At 38.5% G+C, this 13,605-nt stretch overlaps 1 protein-coding gene across 7 annotated transcripts in view; it reads right to left on the bottom strand.

The window, feature by feature from the left end:
- Positions 1-13,605, bottom strand: part of CYRIB (CYFIP related Rac1 interactor B) — a 97,078-nt gene that overhangs the window by 36,685 nt on the left and 46,788 nt on the right. For all 7 annotated transcript variants that reach the window (XM_077189005.1, XM_054642823.2, XM_077188982.1 and 4 more), the window contains exon 2: positions 5,717-5,795. The gene's annotated coding sequence lies outside the window, so the exon portion shown is untranslated. The remainder of the gene's footprint in view (positions 1-5,716; positions 5,796-13,605) is intronic.

Below are 13,605 nucleotides of genomic sequence, written 5' to 3' on the forward strand. Positions count from 1 at the left end.
CTATGGAAGTATCCCACACAGCATCTCTGCTGCTCAGAGACAATGGATGTGTTTATTTCAGATTGCTAAAAACACAGTTTAGATTTTTAAAAGCCTGAAAAGCCCTTCCTATGGACAGCAGCAGCAGTAAGTTTTGTCACAGGCTCAGGGCTGAGCAGTTTCCAGGTGACAGCCAAGCAGTTCACTTGAACTCCTTCCCCCAGGGCTGCCCCACTATGCAAATCTCAGCAGAGGCAGCTCCTTCCAGCTCCAACTCATCCACAAAAGGAGGCAGGACTTTGCAAAGGGTGACTCCATGAGAGCCTTGGGACAAGCAGCAATTTATGTCAAGGAGGACAGAAGAGCTCTGCTCCTGCCAGAGGAGCTGTCCCAGAGCACTGAGACTCTTGAGCTCCTGGACTCAGCTTGTCCAGGAGCTCTGTGAGCTCCACCTAAACAAATATTTGCAATAATTTTTGCAGCTACATTTAGAAAACAGAAGAGGGCAGGGTATGAAGAAGCTTTTCCAATCAGCTATACATTGCAGTAATACAGTTTTGAAATTATTCTAGTAAAAACATGGATTATTAGAATACTAAAAGCAATTGTATCAATCATTAGCTGTCCAGAAAGGAAGAATCTAACCATGATATTTTAACCTGGGATCTCAAATGTTTATTGAGTAGCATGTGAGATGGAAAACCACAAGAATTACAGAATACAGGGTAACAAACATGAGAAAGATAATATGGGAATGCCCAGTTTCAGTTCCTAGGGACTGTTGTGTGTATTCAACAGCTTTGTCCAACAGGCAGGAAAATAAACCAAAAAAACAGCAGCTATATAACAAGGTCTTAATTCCTGCATTGCAATTTAATGGCACTGAGTCTCAGCAGCTGCACACTATTTCTTTTCAATAATTTCTCAAATTAATTCCATGATCACCTAAAGGAAGGCAAGCTGCATCAGAGGCAATTCAGATGGGACATTAAGGAAATCTTCACTGAGGGGGTGTCTGGTCACTGGAACAGGCACCCAGGGAAGCGGTCATGGCACCAAGCCTGACAGAGCTCAAGAAGCATCTGGACAATGCCCTTGAGTCCTATGATTTAGTGGTAGGGAGTCCTGAAAGGAGCAGAGAGCTGAACTTGAAGATCTGTGTGGGTCCTTTCCAACTTGAGACATTCTGTGATTCTAAATAATAAATCTGCAGTTATGTGGTAAAGCAGTAAGCTGAACACTAACAAGAACTAAAGGACTTTAGGTCTATAGTTCAAGTGCTTACAGAGTTAAAAAAAAAAAAAAACAACCTCTCTCCACAAAACTTAGAATTATCCTTTAATAAGTATTTTAGAGTTCTTCTCTAAGTCAGGAAGTGAAATAAGCAACATCTGACCTTAACCTAATAGAACAGACTGCATAAAACTGAATATGAACCTCCATAGTCACCTGTCTCAACAAGCACAGCTTTTCAGGTCAAATGTCTTTCTGATGAGAAAAGTTTACATATTTTGCTCCCCTGTTTAAAAGTGACTTTTCAGAAAGTCAAAACAACCCTTAAATTAATGCCTTTGATTTGAAGGCTCATTGGACAAACAGAATTAAACAGTTCATGTTGTTCTGAGCAACTATTTACAGGTAAAGAAAAATAGCAGCTTTACCTTCATAAACAAACCAGCATGGCTGAAGTCTCAAGCAGAGCACAGTTTACTAAATAAGCCTTTAAACCAAATTCAAAACTCACTTATTTTTAAACTACTCTATTAACTATTGCAGTAGGACTACTACATGTAAAGGAAAGATATTTTGGAAGAGCTCCACACTGAATTCCACTTGATTCCACTGAAAAAGTCTTGTCACTGATCATCTGCAGATTACTACAATCTTTGTTCAAGGTTTAACTTAGTTACATCTACTGTGGAAAAAAAGATACCACATTATGTTCCCTCAGCACAGGCACATTATTTACATTGGTAATAAACACTATTAAACTTTAAAAAACCCAGCACTTTAAAAAAGCTTCTAACACCTCAATCTACTCCTGTGCTATTGCAGCGAGGCACAGTAAACAAACTCCAAGAGAAAATGCAGCAAGTAAGTACAAGACAGCTCAGTTCAGCCTAAAACAAGTCAGCCATTCCTCTTTTTTTGCCTTAGACACCACCATTAATGCAAAATAAATGCATGCTGGTAGAATATCAGTATCATGATCAGAATTTCTACCACATTATCTTGAGTGTCAAAATCACAACAAGTACTTAACCTCCATGTACTAAGAGCCTTTTAACACAAACCCACTTTCACATGAATGAAAAATCAATTCAAGAGGCTCTGCTGAATTTATAGACAAACCTACAACAATATCAAAGGAGATTAAGTTGTGGCACAAATGGGAAGTACAAGTGGTTTCTGTTGTCAGAAAGGCAATTTTTCTTAACATATTTACATTCTATAACATCACTGTGGCAGGTTATTCTTTTATCCCTGATATTCCCACGTTACCCTGCTGTTGGTATCTGGTGGGCTTTGCACTGAAAGCTTTTAGAAATATTTGTAATGTCACCACTTTCTGTGTTGGTTACATAGGTTTCCTCAAACAAACAAACAAACAAACAAACCCTTCTGAAAGCAGCCATTAAAAGCTACAGATTTATAAAACCTATTTCCTTATCTAACAGAGAAAACATTTAGCACTGAGCAAAACAAAACAGAACCAAGCTTTATATTTCTTGCAGCATGTTTGACTTCATATAAACTTTCCCACCAGTCAAAATCAAACAGAATTCTGTAAACACATGGAATAGGGCCTTACTCAAATATGGTATCTCTTCTGCATGAGATCCTTCACCTCAAACCTTTTTTACACACACAGGTATAAAGACAAGAAATATTCCCGCTCTTTTTAAGTTTAACACATATTAAGGGATTTGCACTTAGAAAAGACTGACATTGTTACTGAAGTTTTTAAAGATTCTTCACAGGAGGAAGCAAAACATTTAAAGATGTGTCAGCCAGACAAATGTTACTTTCATAAGAGCTATACAAGCCACAACAAAGAGTTCACAAAATTAATAAGAAAATGGCAGGTATGCATTTGCTTTCACTTTGTAAATGTAATACTGAAGGTGTTTTCATATTTATTAAAATTAGCATAAATGAAAAACCTGTTAATCCACCCACAATATCAGTACTGGAACAGAGACTTCACAACATGTTAATCAGTTTGCTCAAAACATCTCCCCATCATCATTACAGGGGAACAATTCTAAGTTGCATGGAAAGATTTTTAAATCTTCAAGCATGCAGACAAGTGCAAGCTGCATGTAAGAGATAACACTAAAATGAGAGTGAATAATTATCAGAGATTATATGTGAAAGCAGAAGACAATTATTAAGATCTTTTCTGAACAACTGATATTCTGGAAAAATAATCCCATACAAGTTAGCATAATGAAAAAGAACAGCTAATACAAGAAAAATAGAGCAAACACTGAAATGTTACTCATCCTTCAGTGGCTGTGATAATGGACAGTTGAAACATCATAAGCAAAAGAAACACCACCTGGATAAAATGGGCATGCACATCTTCCACAACCATTTGGGCTGGTCTGCACCACATCAAGGACCAGCTGGGTTAGAATTTTTATCTTGGTACCAGTCATGCAAGACCCAGACACAGGCACTGCCCCAAGGGATGCAGCACCCAAGTATCACATTCTCTTTCCAGCACAGTCCCAGAGCTGGGGGCCTGTGCTGAGAACCTGGGTCAGCTCTAAAACACAGTAGAGCTCAGCAGGCTCTCAGCTCCTCTCCTGCCTTTCCAAAACAAAGTTACTGCTGGAAACAGTGAAACCAAGTTTGTGCAGCACTACCCCAAGCTAAAAAAGACTTACTGATCCTAAAGGAAATACTGAATTAAGATAAATACTTTACTGTAGCTGCAGACAAAGAACTACTTCATAGAACTACCCAGTTTCACTCAGCATGACCATCCTGTTAAACTTCTCTCTCCAAGAGAGATGGGGAGATGATGGGCTGGAAAATGAAGCCAAAGTAGGGAAAAAGACAGAAGACTTCAATTCTAGACTAATGAGCTTTTCAGTCTTCTGTACAGAGCAAGCTATGCACCCAAATTTAGTGAAAGACACACATTACTTATTCACATCATATGCAATCAGGATAATACAAATTATTATCCTAAAAGTTACTATCAGATAATGATAATGTGGTTCAAAACTTATGGTGGCACTACAGTGCTTTGGTACCTCAAATGGTGGCACACTACATGCCAGAGGTTTTTTCTCCTAAAAGCTGAAGGTCATACACTTTCAAACCCAGTATTTAGGAATGAGTCTCATATGTATTTTAGCTTCAGGAACTACAATTTTACAGGCAACAAAACTCTTGAAATTATCACTCAAAAATAGCTGTACTATGAAAGTCATCTTTATATTAAAAAAAAAGACTAAAACAACTTTGTTTTTACTATGTCATTCTGACAGATGCACATTGCTGACTACTGTAAGCTTTCAAAACTTTCCTATCATTAATCTAGGTTTGGCAGAGTAACCAAACCAAACCAAACATTTTAATATTCTCTGCAACAGCTACACAAAAGAACTTTATAAAGTTATCCTTGACTGCTTATAAAATTTAGGCAAATGAACTGGCAAGTGAAGATTAATAAAGCATCTGTAAATGTTTAAGTCATGAAAGCTTAATGTTTTCTTCTTGGCTAGGATGTGCTTCTTTCCATGTTATTCCTTGAACTCAGCCACATCACCCCATTTGGGCAAAGAACCCTCTCAACACAAATTTAATGAGCCCTGCAGCTCAAGTGGCAGCAGTAAACAGAAAGGTGAGATCCAAGCTTGATGGAAGGTATAATTTCTTGTATAGAAAGGTATAATTACAGAGGAAAACTGCTACTTCATCTACAATATTAAGTAATTGAGAAGTGAGCTGTAACTCTGGTACCAACTATCAATGTGCACATGATTTACCTATGTCAAGACATTCCAACATCCTAAATTCTCAGGTTTCCTTGTGATTGCTGTGTAATACTCTAGCTCAACATCTTCTTAACTCAAGGACTGGCAAACTGCTATTAAGTGGTCATAGCTCCTCACTGATGATCCTATTATTGTTCTGTACCCAAAAGCAGCCTGCACATGACTTGGTGTGTCTGGGAATCACAAGACATCCTTACTTTTATTATCATACATTATTCTCTGAGAAAATTAGGCCTCAACAAACATCCATTGAATAATTACAAGCACATTAATGTCATCTTCCAAAGCATGTGGACTTCTGTTAAGGCTTCCCTTTGTCTCTCTACAGACTCAGAAGCACTATATGTCAAGTTACACTGCTTGCACTATCACACTTCAAATAGTATTTATACAGAACACAGTACAGACACATTGTATTTGTCTCAGCTAAAAAAGCAAACAGACTATGTCTAACATGTCATTACAGGGAAAAAAAAACCAAAACAGTCTTTTTTCTTCCATTGAGAAAGCAGGAATTTAATCAATTTGTATTCCAATTTAAATGCCCACACATTATCCACTGCTACTGAGTCTTTTGTCTGGTGAGCTACAGACAGTTAGCAAGAAAAAATGTTGCATGAACTACCTGCTTTCAACAGATCAAGATACTTTGTACTCCTTGGCCTAAAATATTATGGAAAATAAAGAAATATTGTACAAGCAAAGAAACCCAAGCAAGTGTTTACCAGTTAGTAGTATCTTCTTGCAGTCTTAACAGAGAACTCCCTTCTTCAGATTATTGATGCAGCAGCTCGTCCTCACAATCTGAAAGAACAGAAGAACCCCATTAAACATAAACAATACATGGTATTTCAATCACATAAACCAGTGCCAGGGGTAAATCAAAGTTAATCCTGCAGTGCCAAGGAACCTACATAATCCTTTAGGAATGCAAATGAGACATGCAGAATTCAAAAACACTTGGTGATTTTATGGAATTGACATTACAAGCAAACAGAGAAGCATCCTTACAACCTCTTCTGTGAGTCAGTAAGGCTATTAGCTAGCCATAATCACAAGCATCAGAAATAGAGCATTGCAGCTCAGCATTACCAAGTTACATATAGTTACAGCACAAAAAATAGAGCATTACATCTCTGCATTACGGAGCTGAGTTACACATAATTGCAGCAGAAAAAAGTAGGTCTCAGTTCAAGCTTTATTTACAGTGCCACATATAATGCACACAGGGAAAAGCACTTGATTGCTATGGTTTTCATCAGTTAAAGAAAAATGCCATCAATGGAAGTTTTTACTTATCTGAACTTCTCTAGGATTACTAGGATTTTTCTGCTTCAAAATTAAGCTTCTGGTTTAGAAAAATCAGTATTTGTATGGTCAGACAAAACAGCATTTCCTATGGAAATGCAGCACTGAGATTCCACTGCAAGCACTTGGAGGGTATTTCAGCTCATTTGGAGAAGATTTATATAGCAAGCAGCCTACCTTTTTTAGTACAGTAACTGGGTGATGAACTGCCCAGAACTGATACCTTTCTGTTGTGGTGAAAGGCTCATAAATCTTTGCCCTTTGGGGTTTTGTAGGCTGCTTCTCTTTCAAGGATTTCAGCTAATTTAAATACTTAAATGTTTAAGTACTTAAGTGTTGTCACTTAAATTGCATCCAGAAAAACCACTGCTGCTCCTGCAAAAGGTATTCCTAGCACCAGAATCCTTCTTTTTAGTATCTCACATCTCAAAGTTTCTTTTAAAGAGTGATCTTCCCATTTTGTCCTCCAATTCTCTTTCTGCTTCTTAAAGCCAAGTCAAGCATATTCTGCAACATGTCTGTTTTTAGCACAAACTTGGTTTAGAAATATAAAATCTCTGTCATGTCATTTCAAATCCAGCTGAAGAGGCATGAAATATTCAGCGTTAATTTGTATTTAATCAGCTATCAGCAGTTCCTCTTACATCAGGTAATCCTGATTAATGGGCATTTAACAAAAATATGTTGCTTTGCAGTTAAATATATAATCACAAACACCATAACATTACTGATCTGCCCCAGCTTGGGAAGGGTGGAGGGAAGAGTTATAAAGTATTGAGGCTGGGGAATGATTTTAGTCACAGTGAAAACTACCAAACAAAAGATGCCACCCATTGCCTCCTGCCCTCTCTGCAAAGGAAAAACCTGCAACCTGAGGAGCACAGCTAGAAGAAAAGGCAAGGACTCAAAGATACTATGCCAAATAAAACCAAGGGATCCTATTCACAGCTACATCGAAGCAAATAATTGCAACAGACAGCTGAAAAGCAAAACCAAAAAAGAGTAATATTAACTAATGATAACTTTTGCCACTTTGTATCAAGGCAGTACCTAAGATAAGCAATTGCCTGTCAAGTTAATATGTTGGTGTTTTGTTTTTTTTCCCTGCAGATGTTGTAAGAAGCACTATTTCTCTTTCTTGCAGAAGGGGAAATCTAAAAAACACTCAAAGCACATTCACTCCATTAATGCATAGGCTTTGTTTAAACAATTGTTCCACCACCCTGTTCAGTCTCCTTCATTCATGGACCTCTTTCCAGACAACTGTATAGGTTAACAATTATCTTATAAACTGAATGGAAGCCATAAGATCCTTTCATTCATGCTGCCTGGCAAGTGCACAGCATAGCAGTTCTAGCACTGCCTACAGTCCATAACAGAAATGAAAGTCTTGCTGCCCGAGTGACCATTTAAGAAACTCAACAAGTTCCTTCAATACACTCAATCAAAAACACTTCCTTCTACCCTGCTACACTGCAGTATGAAAAGCTTCTTATTCAGTACCAAAAATGGATTTTTTTTTCAAGCATGATTGATCATTTCATTAAACAGGAAAATTGTTATATTTCTGCTGTTCCACTCTCAGGACACATGGCATCACGTTGACAAATTCGAATGGTTAAATCTCCTTGTAACTACTGAAATCACAAGCAGGATTTTGGTTTACTGAAAAGAATACCTAAGCTCACTGGAGACCCTTCTGCCCTCTCCAGTCCTGCACTGCTCCCACTCCTGGCTGCTCAGCATTTCCTGTGCTGTTCCTCCTCCCTGACAAGCCCTTCCTGCAGCCTGGCTTCAGGAGAAAGGGAAGCCAGCGCCAGCAGCAACAGCTGTGGGGCAATTCTGGATGGGAGAATCCCACCTGGCAGAACTGCCATGTTACAGTGGATTGAAGAGATGATGGAAACATCCAGAAAAGCACTGGAAGTACATCACCTGCCAGCACAGGGCAAAGAATGAAGCCTGGTGTGATAGGAGGAGCTGGAGAAGAAGGAGGCTGCTGCACAGGAGCACTGCACACAGCAAGGACAAGGCTGCTGAAGGAGGAGCACACGCAGAAAAAAGCTGCAGAAAACATGGTCCCTTTGGAAGATCTCTACAGCTCTACAACAATTCCTTATATATGATCTAGATTAATCCCATTCAGGCCATAAAACCTGTCAAGAGAGATTTGTTTTTCTTTTTAAATAACACATCCCCAAACTGTAACCTACAGTATAAATAGCATAGCTGAGAAAAACCAAGTTAGCTGCCATCTTAGTTTACAGACAAGATTTGTTCACAAACTAATTTTCTTTACTTCAATAGACCTTTGTGGAGTAAATTAACACTGTTTCTTTGACAGGCTAATGAGAATAGCAGGTGAACAACAAAAGAGTAAGCTCATTCCCAGGAGATATCCTTGCCTGCCCTCCACAAACTGTGCTGGCATAGCTTTGTAGGATGATGAATTCAAAAGAAGGAAGCAGACAATAAACCCACTTGTTCCTGCTAAATTGGGGAGACTTCACCTCTTGATGTAAGCGACCATCCCTTACTTCATTAGTTTTGTCACTTAAGGGGAAGGTGGAATTAGCACAGCACCTGATTAAATCTTGTTCTCCATACAAAATTCATGCTTAAGAAGACCATTAACCATAAAGATGCAAAAAGCCTTCTGTGAATGGCAGTGTTTGCTTTTCCCTGGGTACATGTTTCAACAGGCAGAAGCACAGCAAGTGCTTCTCAAGCCTCCAAGTTTCACACTCATTTGAGCTACAAGGAAGAAAACTTCTGAGAAACTTATTAATGGCTAGGTCCTCAGGAGCAAAGGGTAACGCCACTAACACAGGGCTTAGCTGGTTTTACTGAGGGATTCAGGGCATTCCATCCAAGACAGTTTGCTGAAATACTGAGGCAAAACAGGCAGTTTTTGTCAGATATAGCAGTGTCTACATAGAGCTTCAAGTTAAATCATTTTTCAGTCTTTGCCACCATTAAAGCAAGACTGATCCTTACAGCCCATGTAAGACCCGTGTCAGAACTGGCTACATGTCTTCACAAGCAGGTGAGAGGAATGACTCGGGGCTGAGATGCAGAGGGAAACAGATGCAGAGGTCACTCTGTCCTTGAATTCTGCCCAAACCTTCAACTGCTCACCCAACAGCCCACACTCCAGGTCTCTGCCTTGCTCCAGTCACACAATCACATCCCAAGGACACTACTGAAGTGACCATTGGGGCAGCCTCAGATGCCATTTCATTTCCTCTTTATTTGGTAACCTACATAGCATCTTCAAAAGTCCAGGCAAATGTAGATTTCACAACTTAACATGCAGGCTACTTCAGCTCAAAAGCTTTCTCTGAATTCCATTTAGTAGTACCTCCACCTAGCCTGTATACTGTTGTATAGATATGAACCACATTTAAAAATCACATCACACACATCATCTTTGACTGCACTTGATTTTGCTTAGTCCAAAACACAGAAAGCACAGGACACAGTAATGTGGATTTAAGGTGATGTATCCTCCCTAACACAGATCACAACAGACTGCTAGACACAACAGCCCATCCTAAGATACATCTGAAATGCAGAGTATACAAAATGAGCTGAAGAAAAAATAAGCCATAAAGATCCATAAAGATAACTAAGTGTCAGAAGGCTTATGGTAGCTTACAAACCATTCTGGTGTCAGACTAAGACAGCACACACATTGAGTAGTCAAAATAACCCCTGCAGAGCTTCTGGCAGGCCACTCTTCATAGTAAATAGCTAAGTCAAAAAAGAGGCAGAAAGCAACAAAACCAGTGTGCCAAAAAAACAGGAAAACATAAAAATACCAGAACTCACTAATAGGTCCACAACAAGAAAACTTGAGAATTTTATATCCTGCTAAAATGATACAGGCTACTTTTTTTCCCTTATGAATATATTTTGCCAAAACTTTAATTTTCAGTTGAAAGAAGAAATTCTCCTGTGATTTGAGGAATTGGTAGTCTGAGAACTATTCAAAAATCCCCAATTATTCACTTCTGCACAGCTGAGAAAGTAAGCTGTCATTCCTTTTATTTCCAGGACAGAAATGAAACCAAGTGTTTAAGATCAAATAATTACACTAAAACTCAACAGTTTGAGCTTCAACTGTACATCATACAGTTAATAACACTGATGCAAAGACACATTCCAAGGTTAAAACTATTTGCCTCCAGAAGCCTGCAGCTCTGCTTCCATGTAACACTGGAGCACTCTAGTGACACCATTTTCAACAGCTAAGTATTCCTTTTTTTTTCATTCATCAGAACAGCATGAGTTACAGGACTTAAGCATGCTAGTCCTTACAGGTTTGAGCTGCAAAACCACTAACTATGGTTAAAAATGTACCTCTAGAAGCTAATTTTGAGAGTAAATTAGGATCACCCAGTTAACTAAGAGTTGCAAAGACAGAGATGGAAAACATACGTAACCTTCCCTTGTCCTATGGCAAACATTTGGCAGAGGTTTAAAGTACTATCAGCCCAACACAATGTATTCTCTGAAGTGCAATTTGCCAAACAGAACACTGACGAGCTTTTCCTCCAATAATTACACCAAAGTCATATAAAGGATTTCCAATTGTGAACACTTTCTCCTGTCAGTGCAATATTGCAGCTTTCAAACACTGGATTTGGTACTTCAAGCTCAGTACTGTGGCACAGTTTAGCAACTTCCCTTAAAAATTCAGGTTTTCAAAATAACTAAGTCTTACAGAAGGACTGACATTTAGTAGATGACTATCCTTATCACTTTTTGTTTTATTATTTATTAATTACAACTGGAAATAGTATATGCTCCAATTCCAGTAGACTTTGCTCACACTGCAGAAGTTCTGACTCTCACCAGACTATTACTGACCTTCAAGCCCTAATTTACTCAGCTTCTTGGAGCTCAGGAGCCTATATCTGCATTTACTACAAATGCAGCAATAAGAAAGTAGCTCTTATGTAAAAAAAAACAACTAAACTGAAACTGCTAAATACTTATTCCATTTAGCCATACAATAAGCATATGCCTCTGTTTCAAAGACAAATGTGGAAGCAGTAAATATGCCAATCATTTGAATACTCTTATATTAGACAGGATTAAAGTTTAACTGTGAGCGGAGAAGAATATATTTGATGCCAGACATGAAATAATACATTGAGTGTTTTCTGCAGTTCCCTTTTGAAACAGATCTACTCTTCTGAGAGTGACTCAAGTCCTAGAGTGACTCAACTCAGAGATGAAGAGGCAGGACACAGATGACATGTTGTCCAGATTAGGAATGGAGCAGGTTTCCATAGCAGGGTGAAAAGGGCAAGTACATACAGACAGACTGAGACAGGACTAATCTTTTCCTATTTCTAATGAGAGCATGTTCTTGATAAATACAAAGAAGGAAGACAATTAATTTCATAGAATGTAACTTACAGAAACTTGGTCAAAAGTGCAGAGTCCTTGCAGAAAGTCTGGTAATTCTTATAATGAATGTCAGGAGCAGTTCTTTTGTCATAAAACCTTTTTGCTATACAGAGAAACAGGCACAAGGCACAACCTGGAATATTCCTTCACTCTCAAGTACAGATGCCACAAATTTTTTGACCTCAGATCTCAGTAAGTGTTTTCTCCTTGGATACACAACACTCAACCAAGGCACTGAATGACATTATAGAAATCAGGAATTAATGCATGGACTGATCATCAGATCAGTCCTGCTTTGTTCTACTGCCTACACAATGAGGCACAATGAAAGAAGATCCTCCTGTGACCAGAGCCAGTGGACCAGTTCTGCTTTCTAAGAGCTTTTAACTGTTACAGTTATGAGCAAGCTACACAAACTCTTCAGTAAGTTAAGGCTTGTGATTATAGGATAGAAGCTGCATATCCTAACTGCAAAATCAGTTTAATATCTCCCTTGGACAGAGATCTGTCCTAAGTAAAGATTAAACACAAAAGACTTTCCCACTCCATCAAAATTCCTTCTCACTAGGCTCTGTTGTGCTTAGTCTTTCCTGGATACACACCTGAAGCCCCTTTTCATAATATGTCCCAGCTTCAGGGTCCTTCATATTCTTACTTAGAAAGTGTTCCAGCTTCAGCTGGGAGGGAGGCACGAGCCTGGCTCTCAGGCAAACAATCAATTTAAGAGTCCTTAAATAGAGGGTAGAGTCAGGTATCCCTTCTACCCATCATTATGCCAACAAGGCTGTAATTTAAAAATTCTGAAAGGGGAAGACAACCTAGGAAGGATGCTATGAAGCCCTTACTCTGGGTAGTTGGTCAATATATCCTTTTTCCCCCTATTTTCTAATCAGCTGGATTTAGACAAGCTTGTTATCTAGTCCACAGAGAGGCAGGCATTAGTTGCAGCTCTTAGTGATGTTTACAGTACCTAACTTTATCTGATGAGTAAATAGTTTAAGCTCTTAGCTTAAGCAGTCTGAATGATCTTTTCAGGATCCAATATTTGTTAAAAAAAAGAAAAAAAAATGAAACTGCAAAGCTTATGTTTGAGACCTTGAGTAGAAAGTCTCACCCTGACAAGGTTGTCTGTTGACTCTCAGCTTTTACATCCGCTTCTCACTACCAAGACATTAAAGGCAACTGGACTCCTGTTTCTGCACAGGAAATCTGATGAATTTTCAAGCCATTCTTACACTCCCACATCCTCTCATGTACTGTATGTACTGAGATAGCACAAGATCTTTGTTCAAAGGGTACTTGTAGATGCCATCATCTCCAGAGGCATTTTTCCTACATTTAATGTGGAAGCTACAACCTCAGTCAAAACAGGAGCACAACAATTTTTTCTATATTACCCTGTATTTGGAGTAACAAAGGAAGCATTCAAGAACAAGTCTTTCTGCTTAAGCAAAATTACAAACTCCAATGTTCACATATTCACACACATGTTCTAGAGATTGCAGCAAGGCAGCTCATGCTTTGAAATCAAACTTTAACCTGGAACAGAAGTCAAATAAGAATTAAAAAAAAACCCAAAAAAACTAAACAATTTTTTTTTATTTAGAGATGTGTCACACTACAAAGCTTTTTTGCTATTCTAAGGCTAGAAAGACTTACTTCAGACTAACAGATTCTGAAGAACCACTTTCCATGAAGAATACAGCCACAAAACCTAACTTAAATCCATACATGAAGAAAAGGAACTGTATCACACAAAACTGTGAAATCAGGGCTAGCATAATTCTGGCAGACATGAAATTGCTGTATTTAAGTAAAACTCCAACAACAGACATGCATAGGTAGCAGTTTCCCTTCATCCAATTACCACTAATTTCAGGCAGATGCC

Source organism: Agelaius phoeniceus, chromosome 1 (assembly GCF_051311805.1).
Source record: "Agelaius phoeniceus isolate bAgePho1 chromosome 1, bAgePho1.hap1, whole genome shotgun sequence".
NCBI classification, from domain to species: domain Eukaryota; kingdom Metazoa; phylum Chordata; class Aves; order Passeriformes; family Icteridae; genus Agelaius; species Agelaius phoeniceus.